Raw genomic sequence first — 26,783 nt, forward strand, 5'->3', positions numbered from 1 at the left:
CTCACTGTAACAATCTGATATATCCCACACCCCTCAATGTAACACTCTGATATATCCCACACCCCTCACTGTAACACTCTGATATATCTCACACCCCTCACTGTAACACTCTGATATACCCCACACCCCTCACTGTAACACTCTGATATATCCCACACCCCTCACTGTAACACTGGATATATCCCACACCCCTCACTGTAACACTCTGATATATCCCACACCCCTCACTGTAACACTGGATATATCCCACACCCCTCACTGTAACACTCTGATATATCCCACACCCCTAACTGTAAAACTCTGATATATCTCACACCCCTCACTGTAACACTGGATATATTCCACACCCCTAACTGTAAAACTCTGATATATCCCACACCCCTCACTGTAACACTCTGATATATCCCACACCCCTCACTGTAACACTCTGATATATCTCACACCCCTCACTGTAACACTCTGATATATCCCACACCCCTCACTGTAACACTCTGATATATCCCACACCCCTAACTGTAACACTCTGATATACCCCACATCCCTCACTGTAACACTCTGATATACCCCACACCCCTCACTGTAACACTCTGATATATCCCACACCCCTCACTGTAACACTGGATATACCACACACCCCTCACTGTAACACTCTGATATATCCCACACCCCTCACTGTAACACTGGATATACCCCACACCCCTCACTGTAACACTCTGATATATCCCACACCCCTCACTGTAACACTCTGATATATCCCACACCCCTCACTGTAACACACTGATATATCCCACACCCCTCACTGTAACACTCTGATATATCCCACACCCCTCACTGTAACACTCTGATATATCCCACACCCCTCACTGTAACACTCTGATATATCCCACACCCCTCACTGTAACACTCTGATATACCCACCCCTCACTGTAACACTCTGATATATCCCACACCCCTCACTGTAACACTCTGATATATCCCACACCCCTCACTGTAACACTCTGATATACCCCACACCCCTCACTGTAACACTCTGATATATCTCACACCCCTCACTGTAACACACTGATATATCCCACACCCCTCACTGTAACACTCTGATATATCCCACACCCCTCACTGTAACACTCTGATGTGCCCCACACCCCTCACTGTAACACTCTGATATATCCCACACCCCTCACTGTAACACTCTGATATACCCCACACCCCTCACTGTAACACTCTGATACACCCCACACCCCTCACTGCAACACTGGATACATCCCACACCCCTCACTGCAACACTGGATATATCCCACACCCCTCACTGTAACAATGGATATATCCCACACCCCTCACTGTAACACTCTGATATACCCCACACCCCTCACTGTAACACTGGATATATCCCACACCCCTCACTGTAACACTGGATATATCCCACACCCCTAACTGTAAAACTCTGATATATCTCACACCCCTCACTGTAACACTCTGATATACCCCACACCCCTCACTGTAGCACTCTGATATATCCCACACCCCTCACTGTAACACTCTGATATACCCCACACCCCTCACTGTAGCACTCTGATATATCCCACACCCCTCACTGTAACACTCTGATATACCCCACACCCCTCACTGTAACACTCTGATATACCCCACACCCATCACTGTAACACTCTGATATATCCCACACCCCTCACTGTAACACTCTGATATACCCCACACCCCTCACTGTAACACTCTGATATATCTCACACCCCTCACTGTAACACTCTGATATATCCCACACCCCTCACTGTAACACTCTGATATATCCCACACCCCTCACTGTAACACTCTGATATATCCCACACCCCTCACTCTAACACTCTGATATATCCCACACCCCTCACTCGAACACACTGATATATCCCACACCCCTCACTGTAACACTCTGATATATCCTACACCCCTCACTGTAACACTCTGATATATCCCACACCCCTCACTGTAACACTCTGATATATCCCACACCCCTCACTGTAACACTCTGATATACCCCACACCCCTCACTGTAACACTCTGATATATCCCACACCCCTCACTGTAACACTCTGATATATCCCACACCCCTCACTGTAACACTCTGATATATACCACACCCCTCACTCTAACACTCTGATATATTCCACACCCCTCACTCTAACACTCTGATATACCCCACACCCCTCACTGTAACACTGATATACCCCACACCCCTCACTGTAACACTCTGATATATCCCACACCCCTCACTGTAACACTCTGATATATCCCACACCCCTCACTGTAACACTCTGATATACCCCACACCCCTCACTGTAACACTCTGATATATCCCACACCCCTCACTGTAACACTCTGATATATCCCACACCCCTCACTGTAACACTCTGATATACCCCACACCCCTCACTCTAACACTCTGATATATCCCACACCCCTCACTGTAACACTCTGATATATCCCACACCCCTCACTGTAACACTCTGATATATCCCACACCCCTCACTGTAACACTCTGATATATCCCACACCCCTCACTGTAACACTCTGATATATCCCACACCCCTCACTGTAACACTCTGATATATCCCACACCCCTCACTGTAACACTCTGATATATCCCACACTCCTCACTGTAACACTCTGATATCCCCCACACCCCTCACTGTAACACTCTGATATATCGCACACCCCTCACTGTAACACTCTGATATATCCCACACCCCTCACTGTAACACTCTGATATATCCCACACCCCTCACTGTAACACACTGATATATCCCACACCCCTCACTGTAACACTCTGATATATCCCACACCCCTCACTGTAACACTCTGATCTCTCCCACACCCCTCACTGCAACACTCTGATATATCCCACACCCCTCACTGTAACACTCTGATATATCCCACACCCCTCACTGTAACACTCTGATATATCCCACACCCCTCACTGTAACACTCTGATATATCCCACTCCCCTCACTGTAACACTCTGATAGACCCCACACCCCTCACTGTAACACTCTGATATACCCCACACCCCTCACTGTAACACTCTGATATACCCCACACCCCTCACTGTAACACTCTGATATACCCCACACCCCTCACTGTAACACTCTGATATATCCCACACCCCTCACTGTAACACACTGATATATCCCACACCCCTCACTGGAACACTCTGGTATACTCCACACCCCTCACTGTAACACTCTGATATATCCCACACCCCTCACTGTAACACTCTGATATATCTCACACCCCTCACTGTAACACTCTGATATACCCCACACCCCTCACTGTAACACTCTGATATATCCCACACCCCTCACTGTAACACTGGATATATCCCACACCCCAAACTGTAACACTCTGATATACCCCACACCCCTCACTGTAACACTCTGATATATCCCACACCCCTCACTGTAACACTCTGATACACCCCACACCCCTCACTGTAACACTCTGATATATCCCACACCCCTCACTGTAACACTCTGATACACCCCACACCCCTCACTGTAACACACTGATATATCTCACACCCCTCACTGTGACACTCTGATATAACCCACACCCCTCACTGTAACACTCTGATATATCCCACACCCCTCAATGTAACACTCTGATATATCCCACACCCCTCACTGTAACACTCTGATATACCCCACACCCCTCACTGTAACACTCTGATATATCCCACACCCCTCACCGTAACACTCTGATATACCCCACACCCCTCACTGTAACACTCTGATATATCCCACACCCCTCACCGTAACACTCTGATATACCCCACACCCCTCACTGTAACAATCTGATATATCCCACACCCCTCAATGTAACACTCTGATATATCCCACACCCCTCACTGTAACACTCTGATATATCTCACACCCCTCACTGTAACACTCTGATATACCCCACACCCCTCACTGTAACACTCTGATATATCCCACACCCCTCACTGTAACACTGGATATATCCCACACCCCTAACTGTAAAACTCTGATATATCTCACACCCCTCACTGTAACACTCTGATATACCCCACACCCCTCACTGTAACACTCTGATATATCCCACACCCCTCACTGTAACACTCTGATATATCCCACACCCCTAACTGTAAAACTCTGATATATCCCACACCCCTCACTGTAACACTCTGATATATCCCACACCCCTAACTGTAACACTCTGATATACCCCACATCCCTCACTGTAACACTCTGATATACCCCACACCCCTCACTGTAACACTCTGATATATCCCACACCCCTCACTGTAACACTGGATATACCCCACACCCCTCACTGTAACACTCTGATATACCCCACACCCCTCACTGTAACACTCTGATATACCCCACACCCCTCACTGTAACACTCTGATATATCCCACACCCCTCACTGTAACACTCTGATATACCCCACACCCCTCACTGTAACACTCTGATATATCCCACACCCCTCACTGTAACACTCTGATATATCCCACACCCCTAACTGTAAAACTCTGATATATCCCACACCCCTCACTGTAACACTCTGATATATCCCACACCCCTCACTGGAACACTCTGATATATCCCACACCCCTAACTGTAACACTCTGATATACCCCACATCCCTCACTGTAACACTCTGATATACCCCACACCCCTCACTGTAACACTCTGATATATCCCACACCCCTCACTGTAACACTGGATATACCACACACCCCTCACTGTAACACTCTGATATACCCCACACCCCTCACTGTAACACTCTGATATATCCCACACCCCTCACTGTAACACTGGATATACCCCACACCCCTCACTGTAACACTCTGATATATCCCACACCCCTCACTGTAACACTCTGATATACCCCACACCCCTCACTGTAACACTCTGATATATCCCACACCCCTCACTGTAACACTGGATATACCCCACACCCCTCACTGTAACACTCTGATATATCCCACACCCCTCACTGTAACACTGGATATACCCCACACCCCTCACTGTAACACTCTGATATATCCCACACCCCTCACTGTAACACTCTGATATACCCCACACCCCTCACTGTAACACTCTGATATACCCCACACCCCTCACTGTAACACTCTGATATATCCCACACCCCTCACTGTAACACTCTGATATATCCCACACCCCTCACTGTAACACTCTGATATACCCCACACCCCTCACTGTAACACTCTGATATATCCCACACCCCTCACTGTAACACTCTGATATATCCCACACCCCTCACTGTAACACACTGATATATCCCACACCCCTCACTGTAACACTCTGATATATCCCACACCCCTCACTGTAACACTCTGATATATCCCACACCCCTCACTGTAACACTCTGATATATCCCACACCCCTCACTGTAACACTCTGATATACCCCACACCCCTCACTGTAACACTCTGATATATCCCACACCCCTCACTGTAACACTCTGATATACCCCACACCCCTCACTGTAACACTCTGATATATCACACACCCCTCACTGTAACACTCTGATATATCCCACACCCCTCACTGTAACACTCTGATATATCCCACACCCCTCACTGTAACACTCTGATATATCCCACACCCCTCACTGTAACACTCTGATATACCCCACACCCCTCACTGTAACACTCTGATATACCCCACACCCCTCACTGTAACACTCTGATATATCCCACACCCCTCACTGTAACACTCTGATATACCCCACACCCCTCACTGTAACACTCTGATATATCCCACAACCCTCACTGTAACACTCTGATATATCCCACACCCCTCACTGTAACACTCTGATATATCCCACACCCCTAACTGTAACACTCTGATATACCCCACATCCCTCACTGTAACACTCTGATATACCCCACACCCCTCACTGTAACACTCTGATATATCCCACACCCCTCACTGTAACACTGGATATACCACACACCCCTCACTGTAACACTCTGATATACCCCACACCCCTCACTGTAACACTCTGATATATCCCACACCCCTCACTGTAACACTGGATATACCACACACCCCTCACTGTAACACTCTGATATACCCCACACCCCTCACTGTAACACTCTGATATATCCCACACCCCTCACTGTAACACTCTGATATATCCCACACCCCTCACTGTAACACACTGATATATCCCACACCCCTCACTGTAACACTCTGATATATCCCACACCCCTCACTGTAACACTCTGATATATCCCACACCCCTCACTGTAACACTCTGATATATCCCACACCCCTCACTGTAACACTCTGATATATCCCACACCCCTCAATGTAACACTCTGATATATCCCACACCCCTCACTGTAACACTCTGATATATCCCACACCCCTCACTGTAACACTCTGATATATCCCACACCCCTCACTGTAACACTCTGATATATCCCACACCCCTCACTGTAACACTCTGATATACCCCACACCCCTCACTGTAACACTCTGATATATCTCACACCCCTCACTGTAACACACTGATATATCCCACACCCCTCACTGTAACACTCTGATATATCCCACACCCCTCACTGTAACACTCTGATGTGCCCCACACCCCTCACTGTAACACTCTGATATATCCCACACCCCTCACTGTAACACTCTGATATACCCCACACCCCTCACTGTAACACTCTGATACACCCCACACCCCTCACTGCAACACTGGATACATCCCACACCCCTCACTGCAACACTGGATATATCCCACACCCCTCACTGTAACAATGGATATATCCCACACCCCTCACTGTAACACTCTGATATACCCCACACCCCTCACTGTAACACTGGATATATCCCACACCCCTCACTGTAACACTGGATATATCCCACACCCCTAACTGTAAAACTCTGATATATCTCACACCCCTCACTGTAACACTCTGATATACCCCACACCCCTCACTGTAGCACTCTGATATATCCCACACCCCTCACTGTAACACTCTGATATACCCCACACCCCTCACTGTAACACTCTGATATACCCCACACCCCTCACTGTAACACTCTGATATATCCCACACCCCTCACTGTAACACTCTGATATACCCCACACCCCTCACTGTAACACTCTGATATATCTCACACCCCTCACTGTAACACTCTGATATATCCCACACCCCTCACTGGAACACTCTGATATATCCCACACCCCTCACTGTAACACTCTGATATATCCCACACCCCTCACTCTAACACTCTGATATATCCCACACCCCTCACTCTAACACACTGATATATCCCACACCCCTCACTGTAACACTCTGATATATCCTACACCCCTCACTGTAACACTCTGATATATCCCACACCCCTCACTGTAACACTCTGATATATCCCACACCCCTCACTGTAACACTCTGATATACCCCACACCCCTCACTGTAACACTCTGATATATCCCACACCCCTCACTGTAACACTCTGATATATCCCACACCCCTCACTGTAACACTCTGATATATACCACACCCCTCACTCTAACACTCTGATATATCCCACACCCCTCACTCTAACACTCTGATATACCCCACACCCCTCACTGTAACACTGATATACCCCACACCCCTCACTGTAACACTCTGATATATCCCACACCCCTCACTGTAACACTCTGATATATCCCACACCCCTCACTGTAACACTCTGATATACCCCACACCCCTCACTGTAACACTCTGATATATCCCACACCCCTCACTGTAACACTCTGATATATCCCACACCCCTCACTGTAACACTCTGATATACCCCACACCCCTCACTCTAACACTCTGATATATCCCACACCCCTCACTGTAACACTCTGATATATCCCACACCCCTCACTGTAACACTCTGATATATCCCACACCCCTCACTGTAACACTCTGATATATCCCACACCCCTCACTGTAACACTCTGATATATCCCACACCCCTCACTGTAACACTCTGATATATCCCACACCCCTCACTGTAACACTCTGATATATCCCACACTCCTCACTGTAACACTCTGATATCCCCCACACCCCTCACTGTAACACTCTGATATATCGCACACCCCTCACTGTAACACTCTGATATATCCCACACCCCTCACTGTAACACTCTGATATATCCCACACCCCTCACTGTAACACTCTGATATATCCCACACCCCTCACTGTAACACTCTGATATATCCCACACCCCTCACTGTAACACTCTGATATATCCCACACCCCTCACTGTAACACTCTGATATATCCCACACCCCTCACTGTAACACTCTGATATATCCCACACCCCTCACTCTAACACTCTGATATATCCCACACCCCTCACTGTAACACTCTGATATATCCCACACCCCTCACTCTAACACTCTGATATATCCCACACCCCTCACTGTAACACTCTGATATATCCCACACCCCTCACTGTAACACTCTGATATACCCCACACCCCTCACTGTAACACTCTGATATATCCCACACCCCTCACTGTAACACACTGATATACCCCACACCCCTCACTGTAACACACTGATATACCCCACACCCCTCACTGTAACACTCTGATATATCCCACACCCCTCACTGTAACACTCTGATATACCCCACACCCCTCACTGTAACACTCTGATATACCCCACACCCCTCACTGTAACACTCTGATATATCCCACACCCCTCACTGTAACACTCTGATATACCCCACACCCCTCACTGTAACACTCTGATATATCCCACACCCCTCACTGTAACACTCTGATATACCCCACACCCCTCACTGTAACACTCTGATATATCCCACACCCCTCACTGTAACACTCTGATATATCCCACACCCCTCACTGTAACACTCTGATATATCCCACACCCCTCACTGTAACACTCTGATATACCCCACACCCCTCACTGTAACACTCTGATATACCCCACACCCCTCACTGTAACACTCTGATATACCCCACACCCCTCACTGTAACACTCTGATATATCCCACACCCCTCACTGTAACACTCTGATATATCCCACACCCCTCACTGTAACACTCTGATATATCCCACACCCCTCACTGTAACACTCTGATATACCCCACACCCCTCACTGTAACACTCTGATATATCCCACACCCCTCACTGTAACACTCTGATATATCCCACACCCCTCACTGTAACACACTGATATACCCCACACCCCTCACTGTAACACTCTGATATACCCCACACCCCTCACTGTAAAACTCTGATATATCCCACACCCCTCACTGTAACACTCTGATATATCCCACACCCCTCACTGTAACACTCTGATATATCCCACACCCCTCACTGTAACACTCTGATATATCCCACACCCCTCACTGTAACACTCTGATATATCCCACACCCCTCACTGTAACACTCTGATATACCCCACACCCCTCACTGTAACACTCTGATATATCCCACACCCCTCACTGTAACACTCTGATATACCCCACACCCCTCACTGTAACACTCTGATATATCCCACACCCCTCACCGTAACACTCTGATATACCCCACACCCCTCACTGTAACACTCTGATATATCCCACACCCCTCACCGTAACACTCTGATATACCCCACACCCCTCACTGTAACAATCTGATATATCCCACACCCCTCAATGTAACACTCTGATATATCCCACACCCCTCACTGTAACACTCTGATATATCTCACACCCCTCACTGTAACACTCTGATATACCCCACACCCCTCACTGTAACACTCTGATATATCCCACACCCCTCACTGTAACACTGGATATATCCCACACCCCTAACTGTAAAACTCTGATATATCTCACACCCCTCACTGTAACACTCTGATATATCCCACACCCCTCACTGTAACACACTGATATACCCCACACCCCTCACTGTAACACTCTGATATATCCCACACCCCTCACTGTAACACTCTGATATATCCCACACCCCTAACTGTAACACTCTGATATACCCCACATCCCTCACTGTAACACTCTGATATACCCCACACCCCTCACTGTAACACTCTGATATATCCCACACCCCTCACTGTAACACTGGATATACCACACACCCCTCACTGTAACACTCTGATATATCCCACACCCCTCACTGTAACACTGGATATACCCCACACCCCTCACTGTAACACTCTGATATATCCCACACCCCTCACTGTAACACTCTGATATATCCCACACCCCTCACTGTAACACACTGATATATCCCACACCCCTCACTGTAACACTCTGATATATCCCACACCCCTCACTGTAACACTCTGATATATCCCACACCCCTCACTGTAACACTCTGATATATCCCACACCCCTCACTGTAACACTCTGATATACCCACCCCTCACTGTAACACTCTGATATATCCCACACCCCTCACTGTAACACTCTGATATATCCCACACCCCTCACTGTAACACTCTGATATATCCCACACCCCTCACTGTAACACTCTGATATATCCCACACCCCTCACTGTAACACTCTGATATACCCCACACCCCTCACTGTAACACTCTGATATATCTCACACCCCTCACTGTAACACACTGATATATCCCACACCCCTCACTGTAACACTCTGATATATCCCACACCCCTCACTGTAACACTCTGATGTGCCCCACACCCCTCACTGTAACACTCTGATATATCCCACACCCCTCACTGTAACACTCTGATATACCCCACACCCCTCACTGTAACACTCTGATACACCCCACACCCCTCACTGCAACACTGGATACATCCCACACCCCTCACTGCAACTCTGGATATATCCCACACCCCTCACTGTAACAATGGATATATCCCACACCCCTCACTGTAACAATCTGATATATCCCACACCCCTCAATGTAACACTCTGATATATCCCACACCCCTCACTGTAACACTCTGATATATCTCACACCCCTCACTGTAACACTCTGATATACCCCACACCCCTCACTGTAACACTCTGATATATCCCACACCCCTCACTGTAACACTGGATATATCCCACACCCCTAACTGTAAAACTCTGATATATCTCACACCCCTCACTGTAACACTCTGATATATCCCACACCCCTCACTGTAACACACTGATATACCCCACACCCCTCACTGTAACACTCTGATATATCCCACACCCCTCACTGTAACACTCTGATATATCCCACACCCCTAACTGTAACACTCTGATATACCCCACATCCCTCACTGTAACACTCTGATATACCCCACACCCCTCACTGTAACACTCTGATATATCCCACACCCCTCACTGTAACACTGGATATACCACACACCCCTCACTGTAACACTCTGATATATCCCACACCCCTCACTGTAACACTGGATATACCCCACACCCCTCACTGTAACACTCTGATATATCCCACACCCCTCACTGTAACACTCTGATATATCCCACACCCCTCACTGTAACACACTGATATATCCCACACCCCTCACTGTAACACTCTGATATATCCCACACCCCTCACTGTAACACTCTGATATATCCCACACCCCTCACTGTAACACTCTGATATATCCCACACCCCTCACTGTAACACTCTGATATACCCACCCCTCACTGTAACACTCTGATATATCCCACACCCCTCACTGTAACACTCTGATATATCCCACACCCCTCACTGTAACACTCTGATATATCCCACACCCCTCACTGTAACACTCTGATATATCCCACACCCCTCACTGTAACACTCTGATATACCCCACACCCCTCACTGTAACACTCTGATATATCTCACACCCCTCACTGTAACACACTGATATATCCCACACCCCTCACTGTAACACTCTGATATATCCCACACCCCTCACTGTAACACTCTGATGTGCCCCACACCCCTCACTGTAACACTCTGATATATCCCACACCCCTCACTGTAACACTCTGATATACCCCACACCCCTCACTGTAACACTCTGATACACCCCACACCCCTCACTGCAACACTGGATACATCCCACACCCCTCACTGCAACACTGGATATATCCCACACCCCTCACTGTAACAATGGATATATCCCACACCCCTCACTGTAACACTCTGATATACCCCACACCCCTCACTGTAACACTGGATATATCCCACACCCCTCACTGTAACACTGGATATATCCCACACCCCTAACTGTAAAACTCTGATATATCTCACACCCCTCACTGTAACACTCTGATATACCCCACACCCCTCACTGTAGCACTCTGATATATCCCACACCCCTCACTGTAACACTCTGATATACCCCACACCCCTCACTGTAGCACTCTGATATATCCCACACCCCTCACTGTAACACTCTGATATACCCCACACCCCTCACTGTAACACTCTGATATACCCCACACCCCTCACTGTAACACTCTGATATATCCCACACCCCTCACTGTAACACTCTGATATACCCCACACCCCTCACTGTAACACTCTGATATATCTCACACCCCTCACTGTAACACTCTGATATATCCCACACCCCTCACTGTAACACTCTGATATATCCCACACCCCTCACTGTAACACTCTGATATATCCCACACCCCTCACTCTAACACTCTGATATATCCCACACCCCTCACTCTAACACACTGATATATCCCACACCCCTCACTGTAACACTCTGATATATCCTACACCCCTCACTGTAACACTCTGATATATCCCACACCCCTCACTGTAACACTCTGATATATCCCACACCCCTCACTGTAACACTCTGATATACCCCACACCCCTCACTGTAACACTCTGATATATCCCACACCCCTCACTGTAACACTCTGATATATCCCACACCCCTCACTGTAACACTCTGATATATACCACACCCCTCACTCTAACACTCTGATATATCCCACACCCCTCACTCTAACACTCTGATATACCCCACACCCCTCACTGTAACACTGATATACCCCACACCCCTCACTGTAACACTCTGATATATCCCACACCCCTCACTGTAACACTCTGATATATCCCACACCCCTCACTGTAACACTCTGATATACCCCACACCCCTCACTGTAACACTCTGATATATCCCACACCCCTCACTGTAACACTCTGATATATCCCACACCCCTCACTGTAACACTCTGATATACCCCACACCCCTCACTCTAACACTCTGATATATCCCACACCCCTCACTGTAACACTCTGATATATCCCACACCCCTCACTGTAACACTCTGATATATCCCACACCCCTCACTGTAACACTCTGATATATCCCACACCCCTCACTGTAACACTCTGATATATCCCACACCCCTCACTGTAACACTCTGATATATCCCACACCCCTCACTGTAACACTCTGATATATCCCACACTCCTCACTGTAACACTCTGATATCCCCCACACCCCTCACTGTAACACTCTGATATATCGCACACCCCTCACTGTAACACTCTGATATATCCCACACCCCTCACTGTAACACTCTGATATATCCCACACCCCTCACTCTAACACTCTGATATATCCCACACCCCTCACTGTAACACTCTGATATATCCCACACCCCTCACTGTAACACTCTGATATATCCCACACCCCTCACTGTAACACTCTGATATATCCCACACCCCTCACTGTAACACTCTGATATATCCCACACCCCTCACTCTAACACTCTGATATATCCCACACCCCTCACTGTAACACTCTGATATATCCCACACCCCTCACTGTAACACTCTGATATATCCCACACCCCTAACTGTAACACTCTGATATATCCCACACCCCTCACTGTAACACTCTGATATATCCCACACCCCTCACTCTAACACTCTGATATATCCCACACCCCTCACTGTAACACTCTGATATATCCCACACCCCTCACTGTAACACTCTGATATACCCCACACCCCTCACTGTAACACTCTGATATATCCCACACCCCTCACTGTAACACACTGATATACCCCACACCCCTCACTGTAACACACTGATATACCCCACACCCCTCACTGTAACACTCTGATATATCCCACACCCCTCACTGTAACACTCTGATATACCCCACACCCCTCACTGTAACACTCTGATATACCCCACACCCCTCACTGTAACACTCTGATATATCCCACACCCCTCACTGTAACACTCTGATATACCCCACACCCCTCACTGTAACACTCTGATATATCCCACACCCCTCACTGTAACACTCTGATATACCCCACACCCCTCACTGTAACACTCTGATATATCCCACACCCCTCACTGTAACACTCTGATATATCCCACACCCCTCACTGTAACACTCTGATATATCCCACACCCCTCACTGTAACACTCTGATATACCCCACACCCCTCACTGTAACACTCTGATATACCCCACACCCCTCACTGTAACACTCTGATATACCCCACACCCCTCACTGTAACACTCTGATATATCCCACACCCCTCACTGTAACACTCTGATATATCCCACACCCCTCACTGTAACACTCTGATATATCCCACACCCCTCACTGTAACACTCTGATATACCCCACACCCCTCACTGTAACACTCTGATATATCCCACACCCCTCACTGTAACACTCTGATATATCCCACACCCCTCACTGTAACACACTGATATACCCCACACCCCTCACTGTAACACTCTGATATACCCCACACCCCTCACTGTAAAACTCTGATATATCCCACACCCCTCACTGTAACACTCTGATATATCCCACACCCCTCACTGTAACACTCTGATATATCCCACACCCCTCACTGTAACACTCTGATATATCCCACACCCCTCACTGTAACACTCTGATATATCCCACACCCCTCACTGTAACACTCTGATATATCCCACACCCCTCACTGTAACACTCTGATATACCCCACACCCCTCACTGTAACACTCTGATATATCCCACACCCCTCACTGTAAAACTCTGATATATCCCACACCCCTCACTGTAACACTCTGATATATCCCACACCCCTCACTGTAACACTCTGATATATCCCACACCCCTCACTGTAACACTCTGATATACCCCACACCCCTCACTGTAACACTCTGATATATCCCACACCCCTCACTGTAACACTCTGATATACCCCACACCCCTCACTGTAACACTCTGATATATCCCACACCCCCCACTGTAACACTCTGATATATCCCACACCCCTCACTGTAACACTCTGATATATCCCACACCCCTCACTGTAACACTCTGATATATCCCACACCCCTCACTGTAACACACTGATATATCCCACACCCCTCACTGTAACACTCTGATATATCCCACACCCCTCACTGTAACACTCTGATATATCCCACACCCCTCACTGTAACACACTGATATATCCCACACCCCTCACTGTAACACTCTGATATATCCCACACCCCTCACTGTAACACTCTGATATACCCCACACCCCTCACTGTAACACTCTGATATACCCCACACCCCTCACTGTAACACTCTGATATATCCCACACCCCTCACTGTAACACTCTGATATATCCCACACCCCTCACTGTAACACACTGATATACCCCACACCCCTCACTGTAACACTCTGATATACCCCACACCCCTCACTGTAACACTCTGATATATCCCACACCCCTCACTGTAACACACTGATATACCCCACACCCCTCACTGTAACACTCTGATATATCCCACACCCCTCACTGTAACACTCTGATATATCCCACACCCCTCACTGTAACACTCTGATATATCCCACACCCCTCACTGTAACACTCTGATATACCCCACACCCCTCACTGTAACACTCTGATATACCCCACACCCCTCACTGTAACACTCTGATATACCCCACACCCCTCACTGTAACACTCTGATATATCCCACACCCCTCACTGTAACACTCTGATATATCCCACACCCCTCACTGTAACACTCTGATATATCCCACACCCCTCACTGTAACACTCTGATATACCCCACACCCCTCACTGTAACACTCTGATATACCCCACACCCCTCACTGTAACACTCTGATATATCCCACACCCCTCACTGTAACACTCTGATATATCCCACACCCCTCGCTGTAACACTCTCATATACCCCACACCCCTCACTGTAACACTCTGATATACCCCACACCCCTCACTGTAACACTCTGATATATCCCACACCCCTCACTGTAACACTCTGATATATCCCACACCCCTCACTGTAACACACTGATATACCCCACACCCCTCACTGTAACACTCTGATATATCCCACACCCCTCACTGTAACACTCTGATATATCCCACACCCCTCACTGTAACACTCTGATATATCCCACACCCCTCACTCTAACACTCTGATATATCCCACACCCCTCACTGTAACACTCTGATATATCCCACACCCCTCACTGTAACACTCTGATATACCCCACACCCCTCACTGTAACACTCTGATATATCCCACACCCCTCACTGTAACACACTGATATACCCCACACCCCTCACTGTAACACACTGATATACCCCACACCCCTCACTGTAACACTCTGATATACCCCACACCCCTCACTGTAACACTCTGATATATCCCACACCCCTCACTGTAACACACTGATATACCCCATACCCCTCACTGTAACACTCTGATATATCCCACACCCCTCACTGTAACACTCTGATATATCCCACACCCCTCACTGTAACACTCTGATATATCCCACACCCCTCACTGTAACACTCTGATATACCCCACACCCCTCACTGTAACACTCTGATATACCCCACACCCCTCACTGTAACACTCTGATATATCCCACACCCCTCACTGTAACACTCTGATATATCCCACACCCCTCACTGTAACACTCTCATATACCCCACACCCCTCACTGTAACACTCTGATATACCCCACACCCCTCACTGTAACACTCTGATATATCCCACACCCCTCACTGTAACACTCTGATATATCCCACACCCCTCACTGTAACACACTGATATACCCCACACCCCTCACTGTAACACTCTGATATACCCCACACCCCTCACTGTAACACTCTGATATATCCCACACCCCTCACTGTAACACACTGATATACCCCACACCCCTCACTGTAACACTCTGATATATCCCACACCCCTCACTGTAACACCCTGATATATCCCACACCCCTCACTGTAACACTCTGATATATCCCACACCCCTCACTGTAACACTCTGATATACCCCACACCCCTCACTGTAACACTTTGATATACCCCACACCCCTCACTGTAACACTCTGATATATCCCTCACCCCTCACTGTAACACTCTGATATATCCCACACCCCTCACTGTAACACTCTGATATACCCCACACCCCTCACTGTTACACTCTGATATATCCCACACCCCTCACTGTAACACTCTGATATATCCCACACCCCTCACTGTAACACTCTGATATATCCCACACCCCTCACTGTAACACACTGATATATCCCACACCCCTCACTGTAACACTCTGATATATCCCACACCCCTCACTGTAACACTCTGATATATCCCACACCCCTCACTGTAACACTCTGATATACCCCACACCCCTCACTGTAATACTCTGATATATCCCACACCCCTCACTGTAACACTCTGATATACCCCACACCCCTCACTGTTACACTCTGATATATCCCACACCCCTCACTGTAACACTCTGATATATCCCACACCCCTCACTGTAACACTCTGATATATCCCACACCCCTCACTGTAACACACTGATATATCCCACACCCCTCACTGTAACACTCTGATATATCCCACACCCCTCACTGTAACACTCTGATATATCCCACACCCCTCACTGTAACACTCTGATATACCCCACACCCCTCACTGTAATACTCTGATATATCCCACACCCCTCACTGTAACACTCTGATATATCCCACACCCCTCACTGTAACACTCTGATATATCCCACACCCCTCACTGTAACACTCTGATATACCCCACACCCCTCACTGTAACACTCTGATATATCCCACACCCCTCACTGTAACACTCTGATATATCCCACACCCCTCACTGTAACACTCTGATATACCCCACACCCCTCACTGTAACACTCTGATATATCCCACACCCCTCACTGTAACACACTGATATACCCCACACCCCTCACTGTAACACTCTGATATACCCCACACCCCTCACTGTAACACACTGATATACCCCACACCCCTCACTGTAACACTCTGATATATCCCACACCCCTCACTGTAACACACTGATATACCCCACACCCCTCACTGTAACACTCTGATATATCCCACACCCCTCACTGTAACACTCTGATATATCCCACACCCCTCACTGTAACACTCTGATATACCCCACACCCCTCACTGTAACACTCTGATATACCCCACACCCCTCACTGTAACACTGTGATATACCCCACACCCCTCACTGTAACACTCTGATATATCCCACACCCCTCACTGTAACACTCTGATATATCCCACACCCCTCACTGTAACACTCTGATATATCCCACACCCCTCACTGTAACACTCTGATATACCCCACACCCCTCACTGTAACACACTGATATACCCCACACCCCTCACTGTAACACTCTGATATACCCCACACCCCTCACTGTAACACACTGATATACCCCACACCCCTCACTGTAACACTCTGATATACCCCACACCCCTCACTGTAACACTCTGATATACCCCACACCCCTCACTGTAACACTCTGATATATCCCACACCCCTCACTGTAACACTCTGATATATCCCACACCCCTCACTGTAACACTCTGATATATCCCACACCCCTCACTGTAACACTCTGATATATCCCACACCCCTCACTGTAACACTCTGATATATCCCACACCCCTCACTGTAACACTCTGATATATCCCACACCCCTCACTCTAACACTCTCTCTCCCCCCTCTCCATCTCTTTGATTCTCCCGATGGGCCCCACCTTCTCCATCGTGTCATAGTCCTGTTTGAAGGACCAGAGCTGTAGTCGGGCTGGCAGCTCGCTGACGGAGGCCAGTGTGAGGAGGAATTGTTCGGCGGAGCCCAGGGGCAGCAGTGGGCTGGCTCGCTGTGCGTCGCGAATCCTCTCCAGCTCCTCCACCGTGGGGACCATCGTCTGCAGTCTCTGCGGGCAAGAGGGAGAGTGGGGAGTTCATAACTGCCTTCATTCAGTCCGTCACCCGGTGCTGGAGGGGTGTTGTGGACATGGACACTCACATGCAGACTCACACCCACACTCTGACACACTGACACACACTCACATTGACACACACACACCCACAGACTCACACCCACACTCTGACACACTGACACGCACAAACACACACACACACTCTGACACACACACACACACTCACACACACACACCCACAGACACACACCCACACTCTGACACACTGACACACACTCACATTGACACACACACACCCACAGACTCACACCCACACTCTGACACACTGACACACACTCACATTGACACACACACACCCACAGACTCACACCCACACTCTGACACTCTGACACACACTCACATTAACACACACACACCCACAGACTCACATCCACACTCTGACACACTGACACGCACAAACACACACACACACTCTGACACACACACACACACTCACACACACACACACCCACAGACACACATCCACACACTGACACACACACACACACACTGACACCCACACAGACACACATCCAAACACTGACACAGATCGACACACTGACACACTCACACCGACACACACACACTGACACCCACAATATGACACACACACTGACACATACACTGTGACACAATCACTGACACACACACACAGGCTCACATGTACACTGTCACCGACACACACACCACACACTGACACACACGCACACTCACACACAAACTGACACATGCACGCACACCCTCACAGATACACACAAACGCTCAGACACAGGCTCACAAACACACTGACACACGCTCACATGCACACCTGCACGCACATTCACAGACACTTACACACACACTCACATTCACACACATGCATGATCATGTACACGCACACACTCACACACATGCTCAAGCACACAATAACACATGCATGCTCTCAGACACACATACCCTAACAAACACACACATGCTCACGCACACACACTGAGACTCATTTACCAATACACACGTACAGAAAAAACTACCCACACACATAAAGGAACAAATATCTATACACACAGACACAAATATCAATACACACGGACACAAATATCTATACACACGGACACAAATATCAATACACACGGACACAAATATCAATACACACGGACACAAATATCAATACACACGGACACAAATATCAATACACACGGACACAAATATCTATACACACAGACACAAATATCAATACACACGGACACAAATATCTATACACACAGACACAAATATCTATACACACAGACACAAATATCTATACACACAGACACAAATATCTATACACACAGACACAAATATCTATACACACAGACACAAATATCTATACACACAGACACAAATATCTATACACACAGACACAAATATCTATACACACAGACACAAATATCTATACACACAGACACAAATATCTATACACACAGACACAAATATCTATACACACAGACACAAATATCTATACACACAGACACAAATATCTATACACACAGACACAAATATCTATACACACAGACACAAATATCTATACACACAGACACAAATATCTATACACACAGACACAAATATCAATACACACGGACAGAAATATCAATACACACAGACACAAATATCAATACACACAGACACAAATATCTATACACACAGACACAAATATCTACACACACAGACACAAATATCTATACACACAGACACAAATATCTATACACACGGACACAAATATCAATACACACGGACACAAATATCAATACACACGGACACAAATATCAATACACACGGACACAAATATCAATACACACGGACACAAATATCAATACACACAGACACAAATATCAATACACACGGACACAAATATCAATACACACAGACACAAATATCAATACACACAGACACAAATATCTATACACACGGACACAAATATCAATACACACAGACACAAATATCAATACACACGGACACAAATATCAATACACACAGACACAAATATCAATACACACGGACACAAATATCTATACACACAGACACAAATATCAATACACACGGACACAAATATCTATACACACAGACACAAATATCTATACACACGGACACAAATATCAATACACACGGACACAAATATCAATACACACGGACACAAATATCAATACACACGGACACAAATATCAATACACACGGACACAAATATCAATACACACGGACAGAAATATCTATACACACAGACACAAATATCTATACACACAGACACAAATATCAATACACACGGACAGAAATATCAATACACACAGACACAAATATCAATACACACGGACACAAATATCAATACACACAGACACAAATATCAATACACACGGACACAAATATCTATACACACAGACACAAATATCAATACACACGGACACAAATATCTATACACACGGACACAAATATCTATACACACAGACACAAATATCTATACACACAGACACAAATATCAATACACACGGACACAAATATCTATACACACAGACACAAATATCAATACACACGGACACAAATATCTATACACACAGACACAAATATCAATACACACACAGACACAAATATCAATACACACAGACACAAATATCTACAAACACAGACACAAATATCTACAAACACAGACACAAATATCAATACACACACAGACACAAATATCTACACACACAGACACAAATATCTACACACACAGACACAAATATCTACAAACACAGACACAAATATCAATACACACACAGACACAAATATCTACACACACAGACACAAATATCTATACACACAGACACAAATATCTACACACAGACACAAATATCTACACACACAGACACAAATATCGACACACACAGACACAAATATCAATACACACAGACACAAATATCAATACACACACAGACACAAATATCGACACACACAGACACAAATATCTACACACACAGACACAAATATCTATACACACAGACACAAATATCTACACACACAGACACAAATATCTACAAACACAGACACAAATATCAATACACACACAGACACAAATATCTACACACACAGACACAAATATCTATACACACAGACACAAATATCTACACACAGACACAAATATCTACACACACAGACACAAATATCTACACACACAGACACAAATATCAATACACACACAGACACAAATATCGACACACACAGACACAAATATCTACACACACAGACACAAATATCTATACACACAGACACAAATATCTACACACAGACACAAATATCTATACACACAGACACAAATATCTATACACACAGACACAAATATCTATACACACAGACACAAATATCTGTACACAGACACAAATATCTATACACACAGACACAAATATCTGTACACAGACACAAATATCTATACACACAGACACAAATATCTACACACAGACACAAATATCTACACACACAGACACAAATATCTATACACACAGACACTAATATCTACACACACAGACACAAATATCTATACACACAGACACAAATATCTACACACACAGACACAAATATCTATACACACAGACACAAATATCTATACACACAGACACAAATATCTACACACAGACACAAATATCTATACACACAGACACAAATATCTATACACACAGACACTAATATCTACACACACAGACACAAATATCTATACACACAGACACAAATATCTACACACACAGACACAAATATCTATACACACAGACACAAATATCTATACACACACAGACACAAATATCTATACACACAGACACAAATATCTATACACACAGACACAAATATCTACACACACAGACACAAATATCTATACACACAGACACAAATATCTATACACACAGACACAAATATCTACACACACAGACACAAATATCTATACACACAGACACAAATATCTGTACACACAGACACAAATATCTATACACACACAGACACAAATATCAATACACACAGACACAAATATCGATACACACAGACACAAATATCTATACACACAGACACAAATATCTATACACACAGACACAAATATCTATACACACACAGACACAAATATCTATACACACAGACACAAATATCTATACACACACAGACACAAATATCTATACACACAGACACAAATATCTATACACACACAGACACAAATATCTATACACACACAGACACAAATATCTATACACACAGACACAAATATCTATACACACAGACACAAATATCTATACACACAGACACAAATATCTATACACACACAGACACAAATATCTATACACACACAGACACAAATATCTATACACACAGACACAAATATCTATACACACAGACACAAATATCTATACACACACAGACACAAATATCTATACACACACAGACACAAATATCTACACACACAGACACAAATATCTACACACACAGACACAAATATCAATACACACAGACACAAATATCGATACACACAGACACAAATATCTATACACACAGACACAAATATCAACACACACAGACACAAATATCCACACACAGACACAAATATCTATACACACAGACACAAATATCTATACACACAGACACAAATATCTATACACACAGACACAAATATCTATACACACAGACACAAATATCTATACACACAGACACAAATATCTATACACACGGACACAAATATCTATACACACAGACACAAATATCTATACACACAGACACAAATATCTATACACACAGACACAAATATCTACACACACAGACACAAATATCTATACACACAGACACAAATATCCACACACACAGACACAAATATCTATACACACAGACACAAATATCTACACACACAGACACAAATATCTATACACACAGACACAAATATCCACACACACAGACACAAATATCTATACACACAGACACAAATATCTATACACACAGACACAAATATCTATACACACAGACACAAATATCCACACACACAGACACAAATATCTATACACACAGACACAAATATCTACACACACAGACACAAATATCTATACACACAGACACAAATATCTATACACACAGACACAAATATCAATACACACAGACACAAATATCTATACACACAGACACAAATATCCACACACACAGACACAAATATCTATACACACAGACACAAATATCTACACACACAGACACAAATATCTATACACACAGACACAAATATCTATACACACAGACACAAATATCTATACACACAGACATAAATATCCACACACACAGACACAAATATCCACACACACAGACACAAATATCTATACACACAGACACAAATATCTATACACACAGACACAAATATCTATACACACAGACACAAATATCAATACACACAGACACAAATATCTACACACAGACACAAATATCTACACACAGACACAAATATCTACACACAGACACAAATATCCACACACAGACACAAATATCTATACACACAGACACAAATATCCACACACACAGACACAAATATCTATACACACAGACACAAATATCTATACACACAGACACAAATATCTATACACACAGACACAAATATCTATACACACAGACACAAATATCTATACACACAGACACAAATATCTATACACACAGACACAAATATCTATACACACAGACACAAATATCTATACACACACAGACACAAATATCTATACACACAGACACAAATATCTATACACACAGACACAAATATCTACACACACAGACACAAATATCTATACACACAGACACAAATATCTACACACACAGACACAAATATCTATACACACAGACACAAATATCAACACACAGACACAAATATCCACACACAGACACAAATATCTATACACACAGACACAAATATCCACACACACAGACACAAATATCCACACACAGACACAAATATCTATACACACAGACACAAATATCCACACACACAGACACAAATATCTATACACACAGACACAAATATCTATACACACAGACACAAATATCTATACACACAGACACAAATATCTATACACACAGACACAAATATCTATACACACAGACACAAATATCTATACACACAGACACAAATATCTACACACACAGACACAAATATCTATACACACAGACACAAATATCAATACACACAGACACAAATATCAACACACAGACACAAATATCAACACACACAGACACAAATATCTATACACACAGACACAAATATCGACACACACAGACACAAATATCTATACACACAGACACAAATATCAATACACACAGACACAAATATCAACACACAGACACAAATATCTATACACACAGACACAAATATCAATACACACAGACACAAATATCAACACACAGACACAAATATCTATACACACAGACACAAATATCTATACACACAGACACAAATATCTATACACACAGACACAAATATCTATACACACAGACACAAATATCTATACACACAGACACAAATATCTATACACACACAGACACAAATATCTATACACACAGACACAAATATCTATACACACAGACACAAATATCTACACACACAGACACAAATATCTATACACACAGACACAAATATCTACACACACAGACACAAATATCTATACACACAGACACAAATATCAATACACACAGACACAAATATCAACACACAGACACAAATATCAACACACACAGACACAAATATCTATACACACAGACACAAATATCGACACACACAGACACAAATATCTATACACACAGACACAAATATCTATACACACAGACACAAATATCTATACACACAGACACAAATATCTATACACACAGACACAAATATCTACACACACAGACACAAATATCCACACACAGACACAAATATCTATACACACAGACACAAATATCTATACACACAGACACAAATATCTATACACACAGACACAAATATCTACGCACAGACACAAATATCCACACACAGACACAAATATCAATACACACAGACACAAATATCCACACACAGACACAAATATCTACACACACAGACACAAATATCTATACACACAGACACAAATATCTACACACACAGACACAAATATCTATACACACAGACACAAATATCAATACACACAGACACAAATATCTACACACAGACACAAATATCAATACACACAGACACAAATATCTATACACACGGACACAAATATCAACACACACAGACACAAATATCTACACACACAGACACAAATATCTATACACACAGACACAAATATCCACACACAGACACAAATATCTACACACACAGACACAAATATCTATACACACAGACACAAATATCAATACACACACAGACACAAATATCTATACACACAGACACAAATATCTATACACACAGACACAAATATCCACACACAGACACAAATATCTACACACACAGACACAAATATCTATACACAC

At 44.6% G+C, this 26,783-nt stretch overlaps 1 pseudogene; it reads right to left on the reverse strand.

The window, feature by feature from the left end:
- The window catches only part of LOC137315382 (FH1/FH2 domain-containing protein 3-like), a 66,450-nt pseudogene that overhangs the window by 32,027 nt on the left and 7,640 nt on the right, over positions 1 to 26,783 (reverse strand).

This window comes from Heptranchias perlo, unplaced genomic scaffold (genome assembly GCF_035084215.1).
Source record: "Heptranchias perlo isolate sHepPer1 unplaced genomic scaffold, sHepPer1.hap1 HAP1_SCAFFOLD_543, whole genome shotgun sequence".
In the NCBI taxonomy this organism is placed as follows: Eukaryota; Metazoa; Chordata; class Chondrichthyes; order Hexanchiformes; family Hexanchidae; genus Heptranchias; species Heptranchias perlo.